Genomic DNA, 23,681 nt, shown 5'->3' on the forward strand with positions numbered 1-23,681 from the left:
GAAAGGGAGGAGTTAACTTCGATCTTTGTATCGAAAATTTCTGAATTGAGATATTCAAGGATCAGTTATTTGAAAATCTAGAGGTCAGACTGACCGCAATTTTGGCGCTTATTTATAAAAGGCGGTATATATATTTATTCCTGAATGGTTACGCTAAATAAGTACGTGGTTCCCACACGAAATTTCTTAGTCTTTAATATTGCCCCATTGAAAAATCTAGTCACTCTATATTTTTCCTGCAAGAGTGAAAACATAAAAGACTCCGGGATTGAATTTAGAAGAAATTCTCTCGTAAAACATTCATCCAAGGGACCGGATGTCTGGAAAGTCGACGCACACAATTTTGGCTGTAGAAGCGAACAAAGCTTGAAAGCACGAGGTATTTGCGACAATCTCATATAATTCGTTGATACTAGTATAATGATTTGCTTGAATTTATTTGCTTATATTTGCATGAATCTATTTGTAGATCAATTCTCTTGATATGTGTATAACTGTGTTTGAGTTCATCTGTCTGAATTCGTACAATGATCTTCTTTATATAAGTTTAACGAATTGTTTGAATTTGTCTTCTTGATTGTTATAGGAATCTAAGAATTTCATACATTAGTTTAGTTGATATGAGCTACGAAAATCCATGGGAATTCACCATCTTGGATGATTTTACGTGTGATAAAGACCTGAATGTGTGTATTCGCTGAAAATAACGTAGTTAATTTATGTAATGAATTTCATTCATTCCTTTGTGTAATTGAGACGAGAACGGAACTGTTATATCTCGTGTGATGGTAATGTGAGTCATTGATGGAATAGCCGTCAGGAAGTACATTAATCTTGTGAAACTAGGTTTGTTTATGGTCTGCCATGTTTAGCTTGACCAGATAGCCTTTGGTATCTGTTTGAATTCCGATAGGATAATATCTGACAGAGGGGATGAATGATTTATTCCCAGTAGGATATCTGACAGAAGATTTAAGTTGCTTTGTTTATTTTGAAAGGGGACATAGCTCCACTGACGTATCCACGCACCTACTTATCAAAGTATACATTTCTCACCCATGCGACAGAGAAATCTTGTTTTTAGTCTAGTCATCTCAGACCAATGGTCTCAGTCAAGGTGTCCACGCGCTCAGAACTACTTTTAAAAAAGAAACCCTTCTTGTCTTCTGCTGTGCCTTACGTAGTTATACTAAAATCAAACAACAACAACAACAGCAACAAATATATAACAAAAATATAGTAACTTAAGTTAAATCCATGTTTGAGAACACACCTTACAAAAACATTTAGAGAGAGACAAAGACTAACGCATATGATGTCGAGCTTTTTGGTATTATGCTGGTTCGTTCCAAACAGCATGGTCAATTCTATCCTATGTGCAGTCCTAGCTCAGTACAGTTTTAAGTCAGCGTCATTAAATGTAGCTAAAGCTACCTAACTAATTTTAAATGCATCGTGTGAAACAAAGTATATACTGTTAGCTACATTTAATGAAGCCGACCTGAAAATGACTGAGCTACAGATAGGATAAAATTCTCAATGCTGTGTGAAACGAACAATATAATAAGAAACACTGCTCCATGCATATAGACTGTAGACCTATACACTTCATAGCCTCCCAACTCTCTTAACAACTACGGAAAACTTAGTAACAGCCAGAAAAGTGTTATATAAAACATGCTTTTTTTTCTAATTTTATTAAGCATCTCCATTGTGCCCCGATTGAATTAAAAAGAGACCTACAATATTTAATGACAAATAATACACTTACCAGCCAGAAGGAATCATTTATCTGTCAGCACATAATTCCATAAGCAAATTTCACTGTAGCACTTGCCATATTTCCAGGACAGAAAAATAAATCTTCAAAGAATCCGTGAACTTGAAAGTTTAGCACATGGTTATCCGCTAGAGCCCGTTTTTGGAGGGTCTATTATTATACACAGAAGTAATTTTACAATCAATATTTAGGACAACACAAGTATGTCACACACAGTTTCACCTACTCCAAAGAAAAGAATAGTTATATACGATAGTTTCCCATGAATAATCTAAAGAAAGATGTTACTCTTCGTTACAGCTTGTACCAAGTATAACTAGAGTAGAGCTGAGTGACCAATATCGTGTTATTATTTACAATATAACTTTTTCATAATTGGAACTGATGAAAATAAAACAGTTTTTTGTAATAAATATTAATTATTTATTGTCAATTTCATATAGCATCCATATATTAAATGTGATAATACGTCATTATTATTCGACGTTTTATGTTTTTGTTTTTCTTTACTCACGCGTATAAACTGTGTACTTCGGACGCAACAGTCACACCACAGCCCTCATTAACATATTTATATTAATACGCCGCATGTAAACATTGGACGTGAACACTAGTGCAGAATTCTTTTTCACTTTAAAGGAAAATATTGGGTGAGAAAAATAATCTACGTTGAGGTTTGGACCGAGACAAGGAAATCTCAGTCGCGGGTTTATATTATGTCTCCCCACTCGGGCAAGCCTCGTGGGGAGACAAATAATATAAACCCTTGATTGAGATTTCCTGGTCTCGGCCCAAACCCCAACATAGATTCTATATATCTACGTACTTACGTATCCACCTACCCACACCAAGTTTGAGGGCCGAGAAAAGGCGAGACAGCAGGGAGGTTGAAGAAGGTAAAAAGCGAAAGGACCGAGAAGAACAGCCTCAGTGAAGTTGGAGTGAGCCGGAAATAAGTAGGTTATGAAGCTGTACAAGGCAATGACTTCGATTGTTCACTCGATTACATGATGAACCAATTCTATCGCTTAAAACACATCGGCTATTTATATAAATATGTTTGTGTCTGAAATTCGGTGAATGATTTATTTCAAAAGAAAAGTGTATCTTCCTTATGTAACTTATTATCACAGTTGTTTATGTAACTGATTAAATTATAGTATTTCATGTGTCACTCGTGTCATTCTGTTCTAAATATCTCCTCAGATCTCTCTTTATTCCATCTATAAGTTTCACACTTTATTTTAATATTATCTCCATCCGGGAAACAATACCGAGGAAGATCGCCCTCTAGAGAACGATAGCCAAAAAAAGCGGACGGTACAAGGAAGGTACAAGCTCACCAACACCAACACCCAGCAGCCCCGCTACACATACATACATACATACATACATACATACATACATACATACATACATACATGCATACATACATACATACATACATGCATGCGTGTATGCATGAATTTATGCATACATACATACATACGTACGTACGTACGTACATACATACATACATACATACATACATACACACAATTACGTACATACATGTCTTCATTATCAAATAAGAGCTATATCTTAATACATTGGTATAGAGCACTAACTTGTAAATTCTTTAAACAAACATGCATCTTAGTCTTTGAATAAAAGTCGGTTTTATTGGTAATAATAGCCGTTGTGAATAATACTGTTGTACAGAACTAGAATTTGAGAGTATTAGAGGAAGTACTGTGTCGTGGATTTGTGCCTGTAATTGTGCATGCTCAACGAAATATCTATTTGTTATATGAAAGGATATTTGTATATGGCAAGATAGAGTCCGTACAAATTAAACTCTTCCCATCAAGAAAAAAATAATTTCGTTCCATTGTCATAATTCATCCAACTTGCGTCTCACCAAGTAGAAAGTTGTGCTAACAAAATATCTTGACATGTCATTGTGCTCTTCAAGCGGAATAAAGTTCTACTATGAGACCCTCTCCGCACGTACGTTTATGAACTGGTGTGTGTGTTCAGGTGCACGTGATGTCGAGCAAATCCCACCCACCCGTCTTATATATAGAAACGACACTTAAAACAATAGGATATACATGGAGACTTTTCAATTACATACAACTGACTTTGAAATTTTGACATGGGGAGGATATATATGAAGATATGAATATGCTTGCCCGTTCATATTTCAAGTTTACAATTTTCCTACAAAAGAAAGTGACTTTTGAGGCTTTCTATTTTATAATATCACCATAAAGCAAAATTAATCGACACTCTAGGACAGAGGTAGAAAACCAATAACAGCTTGATGTGGTGGGCTATTATTTATCGCAATCTGTCGGCGAACGCAAGCGTCCTAAACCACGCAATCATGCGTTAATCTCCCCCCCCCCCCAAAGTGTGAACAAGGCCAAATACACGGGTCTTTTGTCCTGTCTTTTTACGGAGATGATCGCATGGTTGAGCGGGGTATGTCGCTTGTGCATGAGCTAGTCAATAGGCGCCGTTACTAGAGGCATGGGTTCTATATTCGCTTGGAAAAAATAAAAGCCCTCAGACTTATCTGACTGTCCGTGTCATATTCTCTTTCTCCCCACCCCACCCCACATCTCTCTCTCTCTCTCTATCTCTCTCTCTCTCTCTCTCTCTCTCTCTCTCTCTCTCTGTGACCTGCTATCAATCACATACTATTATTTTCGAAACTTGGTATGAGCGAAGCGTGCATTTCAGTTAAACGTCATTTACAGCTGTCCAACGTATTCATGACGGTGTTTTATGCTTGTGTCTTAGAGTCAAGGTATCTAAGAAAAAAGTAGGAAACTGCTAATGCCATTATCTTCACTATCCAAGGTCCTGATATGTTAATCTATATAAACCTGGGTGGATCGATCCAATATTTCAGTGCTTTGGGTATATATAATTTATATTTATATATAATTTAAAAACTCTTATTAGATACATTGTACAAATACGTAAAACATACTTTACGTTATTTATCGATATTTTCTTTTACGTTGTTCACCTAACAAGTTCATCTGATAACTTCTTCCGTTTTCAGTCTCGCTTTTTCGTGTACAATATAAGGACATTGCTGCCTTTTTTGGAAACGTAAGCAGATCGGAGTAATGTGTTATGCATGGATTAATGTATCGTAGAATATCCATGTATGGCATAGCAAGCCTTATTTGAGAATCACTTGTTATCTGTCATGGTGGACAAAGTACGTTAGCGTAAACATAACCATAGACTTTGCCTGATATAGGCTTAATAGCCTTATAAATAGCCAACGCTCCTCACAATATAATGCTACTTAGGTAGTACATTTTAACTACAGTCACATTTTGTCTCTGACAATAGTTTAATTTGATTTATGGTGAAGTGTAGGATTATATCATAGACTCAACCATGTTGAGGTTCGACATCGTAGCTAGGATGAACACAACTGGAATGGACTCATAAATATACGATTTTCCAAAGCCAGTCCGTGTTTACACAAATACACGCATTCACTCACATGCACCTGCAGTGGCTTCTTTCTGGTATGCAGTCAGACTTTTCACATTAAACTTATAAAATTACTTTTTGAAGTCAATTGCTATTGGTGAGTAGGCATTTACATACTAAGGGAGGCAACTCGTGAAATCCAAACGATGGCGCTAGTGCAAAGCAGTGAAATATCGGATCGATCCACCATGGTGTAGGCAGGTTAACAGATCGTAACGTTGGCGAGCGAAGCTGTGATGCTGTTTGCTTCTAACCATTACCGATCAACATTTACCAACAAGTTATATTTTATATCAATGTTTTTGGATCACTACCACGTTGATATGACATTCACAAAGCTCCATGGATTCAACTTGAGGCCGAAAGATACTTTCTGAAGCTGAGAGTAATTTATAACACTATTATCAACTTCACGCGTTGTAAGCAGGACAGGCCATAAAGCCCTATCTGAAGAAAAGCAATTTAAAAATCATTATTTTTATATATATTTTGGGGGGCTTTTTCACGAGCGACTTATAAGACGTATATTGCAATCCAAATGTATGGGAATCAGAAGGAACGTCAATACTTTCCTGTGAACTTCATTTGCATTTTTTCCTCCTTTATAAATAAAGTCTGAGTTATACGCAGTAAAGGTTCGTAGTTGTATACAATGAAAATTTCGCAAACAATCAGCTTCACCATCAAGAGACAGTCATTTTGTTTTTAGGTGATGAACAGGCTAAATGGTGCCATACACACTTGCGATCGGTAGCCCTGCTAAAGACAATTAACAGATTTCACCCAAAGCGGGTCTACGCTGGACCCATATTGTTGTGCTATGTGACTTCACTTCTATGTTTAACAATGCCGAAGTGGTAGGAAAATAGTAGGATGCTAAGACAGGGTCAACAAAATATAGAATGTTTACAACCGTTTTACGAAAGATTTGAGTCAGAAAATGTAAAACCGAAAGAAACAGTCATTTAAGTCAATGAAAATATTTACAGTTTTGTTTGTTTGATTCAGTAAAATCTTTGTGTGACATTATTACAACGAAAGCTGGTAATCTTTAAATTAGGCTATTGTCGAAATAGGTCATACATATTAAGATACAAGTCCTTATTTCTTACTTGTACAGGTGTGTGTATATATATATATATATATATATATATATATATATATATATATATATATATATATATATATATATATATATATATATATATATGTATATACACACATACATACATACATACATACATACATACATACATACATATGCATGAGCAGACATATAGAGACAGACAAACAGACAGATGATGATCTTTTCAAGCGTACTGTTCAAGCGATATTCGTCTAATTTGTTGTGATTTTATACTTGAAGCTGGGACGAACTGTACGCGTATGATACGGCTTCAGGAAACAAGTAAGTAACCCGAAGTCATTCAAAAGTTAACAATCGGCACTTCTTATTTGACACAGTGTATGCTGTTCATGCAACTGGGTTACGGAAAAGAATCTGGTAAACTGTGATGATAATATATATCTGCTTAAGTTCTTGTAAAATAGATTCATGCACAGTAAAAATCTCGTTTTTGTATAATGAAAAATCAAAGTAGCCATTCCAAAACAATTAAGAAAGTAAATTCCCCACAACAAGAATTTGATGCGTTCGGCTGCTTTTGGCTATATTGCAGCAAAGAATGCTGCTGCTGATGATGATGATGATAATAAAGCCGATGACGATGACGAAAATTAAGACATTTATGTTTTAATTTGTCCCCGTAAGTACTTGTTCCTTAAAGAGGAGCACACATTTTTACCAGTAATAAATACATCAACAAACGAAGTAACCAATACAGGCAAACTATCATATCCATCTTCCTACTAACCTAGATCAAAACCTAGTGCATACATACATGCCTACACACACAAACCCATACATACATACATACATACATACATACCTACATACATACATTTCCAAGCTGGCAGTTCAATGTCTATGATGTCTGTTCTACTGAGAACTCCTAACAAACTGCATTATACTACGGCAGATCTGGATCTATGGAGTTCGTAATTTGATCTTGCTCACACGTGAACGCATACGGTACGTCAAGTTTTATTTTCGTTTCTTACCATCTTAATTCAACTGACGTAAAGGTGAGGCTTTACCATTTAGTCTGACCTTTCTTAGTTATGGGTATTCGTGTCTTCCATACACATTTTGCTGCTTGTATATATGCTTATGATTTTGGTGTGTAAAATACCCCCGCAATGTGAACAATACAGGATGCATGGAGATGTGAACTATGAATGAGGAACAACATAATTATAAGGCATGAAATATTTATAATTTCAACGCAGTGGCTCGACTTTATTATTTATGCTCTCTCTCTCTCTCTCTCTCTCTCTCTCTCTAAGTGAGCCACGGTAGCTCTGTTGGAAGAGCGTCATACTCATAATGGAAAGGTTGCTGGTTCGAAACCCGCCCAGGCAAGTGCCGTTAGCTTGTCTCGGTGTGTTCTTGGTACGTATCTCCCTTTTCCTAAGTAATAATGTGCTAAAAGTGCCAATAAAGCAAAATTCCTTTTCAGCTCTACCAAATCCATAACTGCTGCATGTGTTACACACCTTTATATTATTATTATTATTATTATTATTATTATTATTATTATTATTATTATTATTATTATTTTACTGAATTGGTCTTATCATGCAACAAAGTTAGGGCGATGACAAAGTTTATAATCTCTAAGACTAGTGTCATTACTCAAATTATTTTCGTAACATATAAAAGTTATTCTCGTTAGACCATCTGCATAATGTTTGCACACGACATATCTTTGTATCCGACATACTGGGATAACTTCGATGGTGATAAGAGAATTCTGCAAATATATACTCAGGTATCAAAAACATACTAGGACGAATCTCACCATGGCAGCCCATTCAAGGGAAGCCCAAGTTCAAAGTTCGTCTATTCATATATTGCTGATAAGAAAGTTACAAACGGATGTGGTATCGAAATTCATAGTATTTACAGCATGCCCAATGACATCCACTTATTTAACTTCCTTGTTCAGTCTGAGTGGACGGTTAAGACTATACATTTGGGAAGTTGCAGCTTTCGAATTCTGGATGAATTTAATATGAATTCATATATACTGTACCACAAGTGTGATGTCGAAGGAGACATATATGCATGACATTGTAAATGTCGTTGGACTATGTTCGATCTGAGAACCTATTAAGTTACAGTGAAGCCATTACTGCCTTATTCAGGTAAGCCGTTAGATGAGACATAGCTTTGTCAAGTACGTAGTCTGTTTCTTTATGTATTTAATTACAACGTATTCTCTGAGAACCAGTCTTCATTAATTCCCCATATATTATTTCTTAGTCTTATCATCCTGGAACTTTATCAGTCATTTTTTAGCTAGGTCACTACCTGGAGATTAAATGGCAGTGGGGTCACTAGGTGGGTGCAGGAGCTGCGGACTGCACCTGGTAACACCATCAGAGGGGTGACACCAAAATGACTGTCTATAAAATTTTTGAATATTTTTGCAGGAAGGAGGTCCAAGGGGGTGACGCCATGTGTTACCACACTGGGTGACACCAACCCGAGTGACGCCACTGTTAAATGGTGTTGTTGTTATTATTATTGTTGTAGAAGTAGACTACCGCTTTCATTTTAGCTGTTTTGTTTGTATCTTCATGTTTGAGTAACACGAGCTCAACAGCAGCCTAACCCGTTTCCTTTCTAATGGCTTCTCATAGCTGAATTCACTCGTCACTCACAATGTTTCTTTTGACGCGTTGAAGAGCTCCAGAGGCCAAGGGTCAATTCGGAATAAACATTTAGAAGGAACCTTGTGACTGTTACATGTATTAAACAAAAACTCATATGTAAGTATGTTATATAGACGTTTATAACTACAATACTTTGAAAACGAATAGATTTTGTTTGCCTAAATTTCATGACAAATATAGGAATGTTTACCCAGTTGAGCATTGTGATTCTCCCCTGAATTACCTCGGACCTTATTGAAAGGGATACATCACTCGTTAAATGTCATTGAGTCTATTGTACCTAGCAACGATGACACTGTAAGTTTGGCTACGCGTACATCCCACGCACACTCATCAATCTATCGAACTTTAGAACGGCGTTTTTTTATTATTGAAATGTTGTTGTCTTAATATGATTCAGATCTTCGCACAGCAAGTTTGTACATGTGTAGAAAAAGTATTTGTAATATTGATTTGTATCCGGAGCCGATATACTTCGTCGTGCAATATATTGGATTTCTTACATGTTTGTTAACCTCGTCATAAGGAGTTATTTGATGTTTAATAAATTGCTTATGGTCCAGCTTTTCTTTTCTTCAGCCAAGAATAAAGGTATTCGCTTGCAGGGCCGCTGACAGGGTAGGACAACTAAAAACACTGCGGGCCCCACAACTGTCACGGGGCCCACCGCCGAAGAGAAATTTTATAAGTTTTTATTTCATACGGGCCTACTGGAAATTATTTGTAGAGCCCAAAAAACTGTCTGCAGCCCTATTAATTTGTAACAATTATTTGGTATTTGACAGAAATATATTTTCGAGCTGAGAGGGCTAGGGGTGGGTAGTGGGTTTGGGGCTTGTTGTTGTTGATGTTGTTGTAGGGTTTAAACCATTTTTCAGCATACGATAGGCTATACATGGCGGCCAGTATTAATGGTGGAGGAAGAACCCGGGAAAACCCCGGGAAGAACCACCGACCCACGAGAAGCTACTTGGCAAGCTTTCTCACATACCCACATTGGCTGAATCCGAGACTCGAACCCACGCAGACAGAGGTGAGATGGGAGTGATCCGTAACGGAGAGCGCTTTAGACCACTCGGCCACTCGGGGCCCCCGGGTTTGGGGCAATAGCGGTAGCAAGTTGTACCAACACACATACGCCATTATAGTATTAGCATAAGTAAGAAGTTAAAGAAGAAAAGCGTAGTAGCAGTAGTAGTAGTAGTAGTAGCAGCAGCAGCAGTAGTAGCAATAGTATGGGTAGCAGCAGCAGCAGACTGTACCCTGTTCACTCCAATAACTAGAATCGGAATATTGTCAGGTTTATGTTTGTTCACCCAAATGACCCATTATTTAGTATTGCACACTATTATCCTAATTTGCTACCTGCCTTTCAAACTACCCAGCAAGTTAACAAAATTGTTATCTATCCTCTTTTCATAGAAAGGAAAATATCACTGTGTTTGTGAATATCTCGTTTTGTTTAGAAATGTATTTGACAGTGGAGGCAATTTTTCTTGTATGCATACTTTCTCGCTCTTTTACATACTAAAATATGAATGCATATGTCGATATCTACTTCATGTTTGCAAGTGTACTATATTTTTGCAGCTACTGCATCGATTATTTTGTGGTGTGTTTCTTTTGCTCTCATTACGACAGATTTATGCATCCTGTAATATAACATTTTAAAATAGAATACAGGTATATGTATAGGTAACTCCCCGTCGCTATCCCGAGTTTAGAATAGTTAGGCACACACCGTGCTGAGTTTTAGACGGAATCTTGGGGATATTAAAAACAGTTTACAAATTAACGCCCGTGAAAACAGAAATATCTTCTACTGTGTATCAAGCATTGTCATTAATCGCCCCCTTCACATCAGACACAGCCATCTTACCATTTGCAGACAAACATCTTCCAAAATGTGGGTCATCGTCCATGGAGTCGCGGTCATTTTTAAAACAAAAGAAATCGTCGCAAAATAGTAGGATGGGACAAAGAATTACATCAGTAAATTTTACCCAAGTCGGCCTAGATATCAGTCAGAGAACACCCTAATACGCACCCCGAATATACAATATGTTCTTTGCTCAACAGAAGATGTGTTCTTCTTCTATGACATTTTTTCGTCATTGTCGTTTACCTATTTTACGTCACACGCATATATTCACAGATGTCCAGCGTGCTGCGCGTAAAGCTACAGCTAATTTTATATAGCATTCCTTTGTGTATCGATCGGAATTAAATTTATTTACATGTTCAAACAAAAAAAGTTATGCAAAATCTAGTTCACATGTCTTGCATTGCAAGCTAGGTTTGTTCTGATATCTACGCATATATACGAGTGGCTTGCCGTATTCAAGGTCTTTCTGAAATCAAGAAGGAAACCGTCTATTGAATTCTTTCTGACAGATTTCAGACTAGGTCTTCCACTAATTATGACGATTTGCTCCATCTCAGGTGATCTTTATCTCTCGAAATCCATGTTAAAGGACGTAGAGGATATTTCAGTTAACGTGTTTGACGCCGTTTGAGACAATTCTATTTTGCATATTCATTCACAATATACATCCGGGTGAAATGGGCCTTTTGTTCACTGGGTCACTTCTATGTTTCTGATTGGATTTTTATCGTAGTTTTAACAGTTTAGTCATATAGCTACGATGTATCTAGTGGGGCAGTTTATTGTGATGTCTAGCACTGGAGCATCATGACGCATACATGAAATATCATGTCCCACCCAGTCACATTATCCCGACAACAGGTGAAACAGTCCTAACATCAGCCTCTCAATGTTGCAGCTGCTAATCACATTTTTATGTCGATGGTATGACTCTAACTCGCTACGTCCTGCATCTTAGGCGGACACTTAGGCCACCGGAGCGGTCCAGGTCACTTTTATCACTTCTTTAACAAGTGGCTATCAACAGCTTTAGTCCAATCTGGTGTGTGTGTGTGTGTGTGTGTGTGTGTGTGTGTGTAATTTGGATTTTTAACGTAATTTAACAATCTTTCAGTCATATCGCTACGATGTCAGTTTATAGTGACGTCTAGCACTGGAGCATCATACCGCGATGTCCCGCCCATTCACATTATCCTAACACCGGGCCGACCAGTCCTAGCGCTAACCCATGGGTCTCAAATTCAAACCACCTCTAGGGCCGCATGAGGGTATTTTCGATAACCCAAGGACCGCACCACCTTTGTTATCTCTCATGACACCTTGTGACGCCAATCATTTTGCGGGCCACAGGATACGGCTTGGCGGGCCGCATGCGGCCCGCGGGTCACTTGTTTGAGACCCCTGCACAAATCTCTTAATGCTGAGCGCCTCGCGAGGCAGCTGCTAGTGCCATTTTTATAAGTCTTTGGTAGGATTAGGTCGGGGTTCAAACCCGCGACTTCCGCATCCGATACGGACGCTCTAACCACTAGGCCGCCGGAGCGGTCGGTGGTATTTTACTTGCTTTAATGGGTTTTTGGAAAACTATATGAATAAGTGTGGCTATATTGCACCAAAGCATCTTCGCTAGCCAAGGTTCCGATATAATAACCCTATCTACACCTTGGTGGATCGAACATATATATATTTGTGCTTTGTCCTAGCGACATTTATTGGATGTCATAAATTGCCTCCCTTAGTATATAATGCCAACTGACCAGTAGCATGTTGCATTGTACATTGGTCTCAAACTGTGGAGGTAAACGACCGAAAAAGCATATTTTGTAAGTTTAACATCGAAACTACATACCAGAGAGAAGCCATTACATCTCTTACAAACATGGACCGGCAGTGGAAAATTGCTTATTTATCAGTCCATTCAAGTTGTGTGCTCTCCTTGTCTCGATTATATAGGAACAGTGTTCAGATTTGGACAACTTAATTTTGATTGGATGCTGTGCCTTGCCGCCGCATCCAATGAAAATCGCACGTTTCGGAGCCCGTAACTTCAGTTCGGTACAACGCAGAAACGTCAATGATGGCTTGATGAATAGAAACATATCTCAGGAGTAACACAAGCCATATAGTTTGGATGTGTGCCTTTAAAGACGAGAAAAGCAGAAGGAAATTGAGGGTCGTGGGTGTAACGAAGTATTTGGAAGTTCCGTACCGTCTCTCTTATATATTATGATAGAGAGGGTCCTATGTCAGAACGGGTCACGGGGGTAATCTAAGGTATTTTTGTCACTCTGTATGATTTTTTCCTTTAGATTATTGTTTTTTTTTCTCAACATCAAGCTCGCGTCGAACACCTGTGCTTCAGTGTTGAGGGATATATCCGCTACCACGCCAGTCTTAACCCGACAGTAAGAAATTGTTCTTTTTCTAATGAAATGACGGAGTCCTTGACAAGAATAAATATACCACAGGCATTTTAATTAGAGTGTCGGTTCGTTGTATGTAATTCAACTTTGTAATGACTGTTGATTGCTAATTTAAGTACCTTATTATTCGAAATGTATACTTTGTGTATGCGGGGGGGGGGGGGATACTTTAAGATTAGAAGTTTTAATTCCGGAGGCTAGGCATTCGAGGCTTGAAGAAAGACAAGACCTGGGGTAGGTGATTCTAAACCGAGAATAATGGAAGTATTTTGAGAAATGTTGAGTAACTGATGATTGGGTTTAAGGAATTTGAATGATTTGTGGAATCTTTGCTCCAGGATAGACACGAGAATGATTGCCGTATTAGTTTTAGCTAACACTGATGGTGTACATGGTAATACTGACGGTGTACATGGTACCACTGACGGTGTACATGGTAACACTGACGGTGTACATGCTAACACTGACGGTGTGCATGCTAACGCTGACGGTGTACATGGTAACGCTGACGGTGTACATGCTAACACTGACGGTGTACATGGTAACACTGTCAGTGTATATGCTAACACTGACGGTGTACATGCTAACACTGACGGTGTACATGGTACCACAGACCGCAGTTGTTACAGTTTATGGCTAGATCAGAATCACACTCTTTCGAACTACAATAGCCCTATGGGTAATCTGGGCCAGGGATCATTTCCACATCTGTAGACAGTGTTATGAGAATCAAACTTAAATAGGAGATGGAAGCTTATTGTAGGTTTCTGTACAGGATCGTGCTATTTCATGTTTTGACCACTCTAGCAATGTGACAAGCCATACTCGGTTCAGATTTATTTGAATCACGGCAATCTGATTAAAATCAGATCTCCACTGTCCAACGTGAAGATCTGACAGCGACCAGACCTCTCCCATAGCTTCGTGAAATGTTCGCCATACGAGGGTTTTGGCTGCCTAGTACGGTTAGCGTTCGATGACGTTACGCCAATCTGATTAAAATCAATCAAATCTCCACAGTCTTATGTGGAGCTATGATGGGCACTAATAAGAGGTATATTCCGTTGTTCTTGTAGTTCACCGATCGTATCACAAATTTCAGAGTTTTGAAAGTAACAAACGTCATCGTTACTAACGATAACTGTCACTAACAAAAGTTTGTAACGCATTATCTAGGCTGCTAGAAATTAGTGGAATGAGCATTCGAACAGTCACCAAAACGTGAACTTTTATCGGTATCTGTCATATCTCCACGTAGGACTGTGGAGATCTGGTAGCCTGACTGCCCTAATGTATGGACTGTCATCGAATGACGCTAGATGACACAAGCTAAAAGTCACGAAAACATGTCGATTTATCTTTATCATGTCATCTACATTGTAACGTTCAAAGAGCGACGAACCTTCGCTATCACCAAAATCCGTAAGCATTGTATTTCCCGCGAGAGATAATGTGAATATTTTCCGCGAGAGATAACGTGAATTTATTTTATCTGAGATATAATTTTAATTTAAATAATGTGTAAAATACTGACCTGTTGTTGTTATAGTAGCTCATGTATATTGGACGATTCTAACAAAATTTGCGGGTTTCATCAAAAGCATATACGGCGTTTTTGCTGATTGTGGGAATTCGGACGTGCAGCTTTCAGCCAATTCACATCACAGACTGAATCAAGACTGCTGCCTCTTTGGATTGTAGTCGTTTATGGCCTATTGGCATGCCAGACTCTTTATTTTGCACGCGTTTGCGTGCTACTTAATTTGTGCGATTATTCACTATTACTGTGCCACCAGAGCAAGCCACCGGAAGCAAAGGTGCCCCGAAAATTCCCATTGTCACAAGATGAAGCCGGGTTGGGACTGGATTAGTGAAGACACCGAAAGCAACTGTGTTAATAAGATGTTTATTTATAAATGCAAATTAAATGTGAACAAATCTGACACCATTATAAACAAAAAAGATAAGGAAAATTATAAAGTTCCTAACATGGAACTATCAACAACAAGTAACTCAACGAGGAAACTCGAAGATGAATTTAACGAATGGAATTTTTAACAAACGTGAATAACGTCCTATCACCGATCAACAAATAAAATTGTATGATCAACACCGCACTATAAACAAGGTCTTGTTAAACACCAAGGGTGACCAAAGCATGTGATTTATGCACTTGTCAATCTAATACTCATTTATTCATCAATCTATCAACGGATCAATTTATCAATTCATCAAGCGATATTGGAATATGTATGAATTTATGAATCTATCGTTCATATAACGATATTGAAATGGGAATGCATGAAATTTTTCTCAGACAGCAATAGTGAAAATAACAATAACATGGAGCACGTAATATATATATATATATATATATATATATATATATATATATATATATATATATATATATATATATATAACTATCGTGGCGCCCATTTGACGTCCAAGATGTATCTCCGGTTCCACCCGCTCTAGTCAATGGTTCAAGAGCCCCCACGCATGGTCCAGCCCTCCCTGTCTGTTGAAGGATCCCTCGAGAGCCCTCACATTCAACACAGACCCGATGTCGCGAAGCCTTGGTTCCTCGCATTGAGAACACCAGTACTCTCTTCCGAACCAACGTCACCAGACACAGCGTACACGTCATAAGAAACCACACAGAGTTCTGTGACTCCGCATCACCAAACAATATGTAAGGCAGCTAAAAGTATAACAACTAAACCGTGTAGTACATATGACACTGTTAAGTACTTCTGCAGCGAAATCAGCCCACTACACTACTAAGATGATGCTGCAAAGAGCTCTTCGAGATTACTAACAAGCTAATGTCAAGGAACAAATCTACACCACTTCCAACTACCTTCTCTCCAGTCGACCTTCCGGACATGTTTGCAAATTTCTTCCGTGACAAAGTACAAACCATTAGAGATAAGCTTGACACCACAATTTCAACTGACTCGTCGTCACCATACAGTTGGGATACAGAATTTGAGCGGCAACCATTAGCAGCATTTGAACCTGTCTCTATGGATTTCGTACGTCCAATCGTGATGAAGAGTGCACTAAAGTCATGTGAACTTGATCCAATTCCAACATCACTGCTGCTTGAGTGCTTAGATCCAGTATTGCCTTCACTAACTGATGTTATTAATAACTCTCTCTCATCCGGGGAAGTGCCATCATTTTCAAAACTGCCATTCTAAAGCCTCTGCTGAAGAAACCAACACTAGACCATAACGATTTAAAGAACCACCGCCCAGTTTCGAATCTCTTATTCATATAAAAAATCTTAGAAAAGCATGTTCTATCCCAGCTTGTACCTCATCTAAATTCAAGCAATCTTTTTAGTAATGTACAATCTGTATATCGCCCTTGCCACAGTACTGAAACTACTCTTCTAAAAGTAGCTAATGACATTCTCTCTGCGTTGGATAGCGGAATAATTACAGTCCTCACCCTCCTTGATTTGTCTGCAGCATTTGACATAATAGACCATGCTATATTACTTCACCGTCTCCAGCATGTATTTGGCATTCATGATACAGCCTTACTGTGGTTCAAGTCATACTTGATCAACAGGACACAAATTGTTTCTGCAAATGAAATACACTCCACCCTAGTTGATCTATGTTGCGGTATTCCACAGGGGTCTGATCTTGGACCTGTTCTCTTCATTCTGTACACTCAGTCGCTCTCAATTGTCATAGATCATCATCCAGTGTCTCACCAATTGTACGCTGATGACACCCAAAGATACAAATCTAGCCACCAAACAGAAGTTGATGCTACCATCCAAGGTGTAGAGAGTTGCATTTCCGATGTGAAATCATGGATGACATGTAACAAGCTGCAGATTAATGATGATAAAACTGAGGCCATTCCGATCACAACACAAATACTTTCTCATTCACATCCTTTACCTCAAACAATAAATATCAGCAACACCAACATTAAATTCACACAATCAGTACGAAACTTAGGCGTTACTATGGACTATACTCTCACATTGCACCAACATGTCATGATCATATGCAAGGCTACATATCTTGAGCTGAGACACATCAGCTCAATTTGCAAATATCTTTCAGTTGATGCCACTAAAACACTTGTGTGTTCATTAGTACTTTCAAGACTGGACTATTGTAACTCAATTTTGTCTGGTTCATATCAATATCTACTCCAGAAACTTCAAAAAGTTAAAAACACAGCTGCTCGGATCATACTTAGAGTATCACGATCAGAACACACCTCCCCGCTGCTCTGTACCCTACACTGGCTATCCATTCGATCCAGAATCAAACACAATATTTGTTCTCTGTGCTACGTTTCACTGTCGGACTCTAGTCCAACATACCTATCCGACCTCACCCATGTGTACACACCAGCAAGATACTTACGCTCCTCTTCTGACAATCGTATACTCATTATTCCCACACTGAAAACAAAGTCATATGGACAGCGTTCTTTTGCATACCAGGGCCCAGCAACGTGGAATGAATTGCCCACTGAACTTAGACACAAAGACACAGTGATCACATTCAAGAGGGCTCTCAAAACTCACTTATTTCGACTGCAAGAACAAACTTAAAGACCTAATAATGTTTCTTACCTTAAATATTATCAGCATGTTTTTTTAAATGTTCTCTAATTTCATGGTGTTTGTTTTGTAATCATATTATTATATGTTTTTTATCTTATATGTGTTGTCTAATGTTGTAAAGCGCTTAGAGCTTCTAAAGATTAGGCGCTATACAATGCGCGCACATGAATCCGTTACCCATTACATTAATCGTTTAATGCATGCAGCGTATATTTAAATTCCATCTCTCTGTTCATTTACTTCAAATAGCTAACTCGAACCAGACTGTAGTATTTCTAATATCATTTCGTAGTATAACATAGGTATTGGCTCTCCGTAGAATTTATAATAAATTCTAAGACATCTAATGTATGAAACAATTATGTCATATAAAACGAGTAGTGATAAAGAATACAATCTTAAATTGCAATACCTCTACAGCTAAAGATTTGCTCCCGTAAGGAGGTAAGCCTTCTGACAAGACTCGTCGTAGTGTAATTTGTTTAAAGAGAATGTGCTCTATATGTATACTAGCTGTGACAGATATGCGCAGCTAGGTACTTACGTTTCCACTGCAGGAAATTTGCACATGCAGCATGGGTTGAGTCGCGCTCAGTATTTCGAAGTAACTAGAGCCGAAAAAATAAACCACCCTCGGGTGACGCTGTACGCAGCAACGAAACCCGAGTACATTTTTGATCACATATACATATTGATATAAATCATACACAATTCCGTGGCACCCATGTGTCCTCTTCCAGTGAAAGTCGTCAGCATACCTGTCCTATTCTGTTTGAAGGCTGTCACCATCCACACAAACATCACTAGTTCCTTAATTCATGTATTTCAAATCAAGACTTCGAATTTACTGCCAATCGACGCGAGCTTGATGATAAAAATCAATAATCTGAAGGAAAAAAATATACCGAATGACAAAATTGCATCAGATTACCCAATGACCCGTTCTGACATAGGACCCTGTCTATCGTACAATAAAAGAGACAAGGTAAGTAACTTCCAAAAACTTCGTTCCACGCTTGAGCCTCGATTTCCTTGTTATTTCCGTCTTTGAAGACGCACGACCATAATCTATGGCTTATTATACTCCTGAAATGTGTTGTTGTTAATCAAGCCATCATTGATTTTCCTGAGTTGCACAAAACTGAAGTTACGGGCTCCGAAACGTATGAATTTTCCGAATTTTGCCTGCCGGGACAAAGTTACGCTCATGTGGGTAGCCTCCTGTCCAACGAGCCTTATTTCATTAAGAGATACAGTATTTGCGACTTTACTGTACATTCCTGCATTAATCTGAGAACACTGATGGATGCAAAAGTATTTTCCTACTTGCCATTAACTCTATTCAACTTACGAATTTAGTTCCATAGAAGAATTATCTAACTCCACACAAATCGTATACACATTACACTCTTTTTCAAAATATCCAGACCAAGCGGCACACACGTTAACGGCGAAATATGATTGGCTCAAAAGGTAATATTTAAATAATAGCCATGCATCTGGATCATGACGTTACCTTTTGAGCCAATCATATTACGTTCTACATGAGCGTACTTTGTCCCGGCAGTCGAAATTCGCGACATTCGTACGTTTCGGAGCCCGTGACGTCAGTTTGGTGCAACTCAGAAAAACCAATTATGACTTGATGAATAGAAAAATATATCAGGAGTAAAACAAGCCATAGATTATGGTCGTCTGACTTTAAAGACGGTAAAAGCAGAAGGAAATCGAGGGTCAAGGGTGGGACGAAGTTTTGAAAGTTACTTACCTTGTCTCTTTTATAGTATGATAGAGAGGGTGCTATGTCCAAACGGGTCATGGGGGTAATCTGAGGCAATTTTTTCACTCGGTGTGATTTTGTTCCCTTCAGGTCATTACTTTTTTCAACATCAAGCTTGCGTCGAGCACCTGTGTCTGTGACTACTCAGGGCGAGGCAGGGGTCCGCTCCGCACGACTTTCAGTTGTACAGTGTGTAAGAATGCACTGTGCAGTTGCCCAGGGTTTAAATCAAAATAATTACTAAAATAAATCATATTTGATATAATATTCAGTACCAGTCATGAATAATTCTATGTCACAAATATATTTGTAATGCATGAAACATACACACTAATAATCAAACTCGGACTATTTGCAACAAAATCACGTGAAAAGACCTCTCCATCCTTTGGGTTTTTTTTGTATGGCTTTGACAGCACGGATATATTCAATGATTATTCCTAAACTTAAAGCTTATGAAAGTCAGAGACGTGTCATCTTAGCACTTCCTTTACTGGTACGGTATAGGAGAATGCACTGTTTTTCGATATGTCATACGTATTTGTGTGTCTTTCTGCATTCTTGGTATTTCCACATACTTTATTTAGCAATCATTTACATTTGTTTGTTTGTTTTACAGTAACCTTCTTTTACATTTGTACTACCGGCTGTTGTTAAATTGATGTGACAATAATGGTTATGTTCTCTTTGGTTTATTTTGGTGGAAAACATTTAACTGTGATTAGAAAACCCTTTGACCCTATGTACTAAGTGCAATATTATCCATGTGTTCTATGCAGGGAAAGCATTAAATACATCTAATATGTGTGTCATAAGAATATAACTTTTTTAAATATGCATTCTAGATTTGGTTCAGCTTATTTAGAAGCATCCCGGTTTTAAAATTACTTGTTTATTAAAACGATGTCCCAAATGAACTAATCAGCGTTAGAAAATAACTTAATATCTGCCGTTAAATTTACTCGGACACAAGCTTCTTTGAAAACGGCTGTTAATATGAATACTATAGGTAAACCGATATATGTTTTCAATAAGTTAAAATAATAATAATAATAATAATAATAATAATAATAAGAAGAAGAAGAAGAAGAAGAGGGACATTAATATTGTTCATGTAAGCAGTAGTAGCAGTAAGTGAAGTAGTAGTAGTAGTATTTGTAGTAGTAGTAGTAGTAGTATCATATATAAATACGGACGATTCAAGGCAATAGAAGGTTATTTCGTTAATTGTGTCAATAAGTTAAAAATAGATATGACTCAAACGCTGCATTGATAAAGATTAGGACTCAACACAACCAGAGTGGTGTACTAGATATTGGCATAGTTAATCACATCACGTTTACATACAAAATACATCACGGACCTCGGAAAAAATGTTGGTATTGGAATACTTAGATATCCCGGCAATGACATGACTGTGGTAAAAATTAGTTTCAACTGTTTGTTACAAGAACATAACACGAATGTAAATAATGTGCTCTAATATTATTTGCAAGAGTCAATTCTCAGAAGTCATTGATTTATTGTCTTTAAAATATGATTAATTGTTAATATATTGGAAATCCTCAAACATGTTGTGGGTTTTGTTTGAATAAACCGCCTCCTGACTAGTTCACTTCCATTATGCTTCCTACTTTCGGGTAATTCCTGATTCCACAATGAAATTCATCACCATTCCAGGTTCCGGTATTCGTAAAGCTATTGTTTTGCTTCCCGCCATATGTTATTTAGTGCAGCATTTAGTAAGAAACCAGATATATTTATAAAATACTCCCCCACACAACCTTTTAAGCATATATCAAAGAAAGTCTTGCACATTATCACTATATGATTTTGGCTGGTCCACCTTTACTCCATCTTTCATTTATATACATGGAAGATTCGACAAAAGGGCACGATTTCAGTGAAATCAAGTCAGTTTTATAAGAAACCTGCTTGAACCTACTATCGGGTAAGCTTCAGTTTTTATTTTTCTATCAATGCATAGCATGCTTTACGCTAAATAGGAATTTTTAATCTTTCTGCACGTGTTACAGTTATAGTAGACTGGCAAATTTTGGAGCAGTTTTGACTATTTATTTTCTTTTCTTCTTTATTAGCAACATTAATTCTGATAAGATAGAAACAATTAAAATGTCAGGGTATGCGAAATATTTTGAGCATCCTCCGCTCGTAATGCACCTCATTCTACCTGGCAAAGTATCACTACACAGACGTCTTGGTCCTGTTTTCTCAAAACAATCGTAAGTTGTCCTGTCATGTGATAGGTCCATGATACAAATTGAACACGATTGAACTTCTGTAAAAAAAATTATAAATGTATAATGACTCGCTTATCCCTGGAACATGTATGCTACATAAGCGAGACAGCTTCAAGAGTGTACGGACAGTAAGTGAGAAAACTACCAAACACAAGTACGAATTGTCTAAAATAATGTACTATTCGGGCCACAAGAATTGTTCCAGGGGCAATAAGTCTAGCCAGCACAAACAAATGATTCCTAGAAACTGCTTTGGATTCTTTTTGGGAAAATGTTGATTAAGTTGTTGTTTTTTTTTTAAATTCACCAAACGTTTTGGGTTCCTGGATTTCTTTTTAAATTCATTTCTACCAGAAATGAAGTTTCGAAATGTTATGTTTTTTTACGAAATAACTGTGCCAGATATCAGTATGAGAACAACACTATGTCAAGAATCTTTGCTGCCATCAACTTTTGTTCATAGCTTGGATTGTTCAAACCCAGGCCGAGTCATACCAAAGACTTACAAAAATGATACTAACATCTGCCTCGCTTGGCGCTCACCATTAAGAGATTAGTGTTAGGACTGGTCAGCCTGGTGTCAGGATAATGTGACTGGGATGGACATTATGCTACATGTCTGCGGCATGATGTCCTTCCCCCTCCGTGCTAGACATCACTATAAACTGTCACACTGCAGACATTGTAGCGATATGACTGAAACACTGCCAAAGCTACGTTAAAAATCTAAAACACACACGCACACACACACAAACACATACACACACACACACACACACAGCATGGATCAACTCAATTCATCAGTTCAAAAGATTACTCAATGGGAAGGGCGCTGATTTTACTGTTTACTGTAAAACAGGCAATAGATTATGGCGGATTCATTATACTTGTATCCGTCTTGAATGTAACTCCTTCACAAATCCGTGTACGTATGATAAATATTGACGCAGACCCGTCCTGAAGTTAAAGCAGCACAATGACAGCATAACGACCATAGAAATAAGTATATTCTACACATGTGTTAAATGTGCATGTTTTTTTAACTGAATTAGTGTGGACATCACCGATGTCAGTATTATAATTTGCATTGCTTTACAAGATTATACTATTCAGACAAAATCAGTGGTACTAATCAGTGAGATTTCTTATTCTGTAACAATATAATTCGGTTGTTTTTTGTTGTTTGTTTTTTTGAAGGTTTTTTTTTTTGTATATTTTTCATTGCACTACATTAGCCATTCGTTCTTGGCCTTATCACACCATAGTGCATCAACATACTTTACTTCACCTTTTTCGTAAATTTCGAATATTTACTTGCTTATCGTGACAATGTTTCGCTAATAAAATTTCTGTTACAGGAGCAGGCTTTTTTTGAGCGTTACGCGTTCGTTTCAGAATCCTGAATGTATTTTTAGGCAAAATGTTCTGAAGGATACAGCAGTAAATATTGTTTAAACCAGAAGCGCTGTATTGTAAGGTTGTTGGTATAGTATTGATATCACGTGCTACCTTACAGCGTCATTTGCCTTGTATTCTCGCAACGAAAGCTAAGACCAGCAAGAGTATTCACTTCAACATGTTATACAAAATCTTCTCGTTCAGCACATCAGCAACGTAAGAGGACATATGATAGTAAATAATCTAAAATAA

General features: G+C 37.7%; 1 protein-coding gene across 3 annotated transcripts in view; it reads left to right on the forward strand.

Annotated features, from left to right (window-relative positions):
• The first annotated feature begins 8,313 nt into the window (after positions 1–8,313).
• The window catches only part of LOC149786835 (uncharacterized), an 81,575-nt gene continuing 66,207 nt past the window's right edge, over positions 8,314–23,681 (forward strand). The window contains exon 1 of one of the 3 annotated variants that reach the window (XM_089977360.1): positions 8,314–8,548. The gene's annotated coding sequence lies outside the window, so the exon portion shown is untranslated. The remainder of the gene's footprint in view (positions 8,549–23,681) is intronic. The other 2 variants (XM_089977358.1, XM_089977357.1) reach the window with 2 other exon arrangements.

This window comes from Sinohyriopsis cumingii, chromosome 12 (genome assembly GCF_028554795.1).
Source record: "Sinohyriopsis cumingii isolate HCF-2022 chromosome 12, ASM2855479v2, whole genome shotgun sequence".
Taxonomy (NCBI): domain Eukaryota; kingdom Metazoa; phylum Mollusca; class Bivalvia; order Unionida; family Unionidae; genus Sinohyriopsis; species Sinohyriopsis cumingii.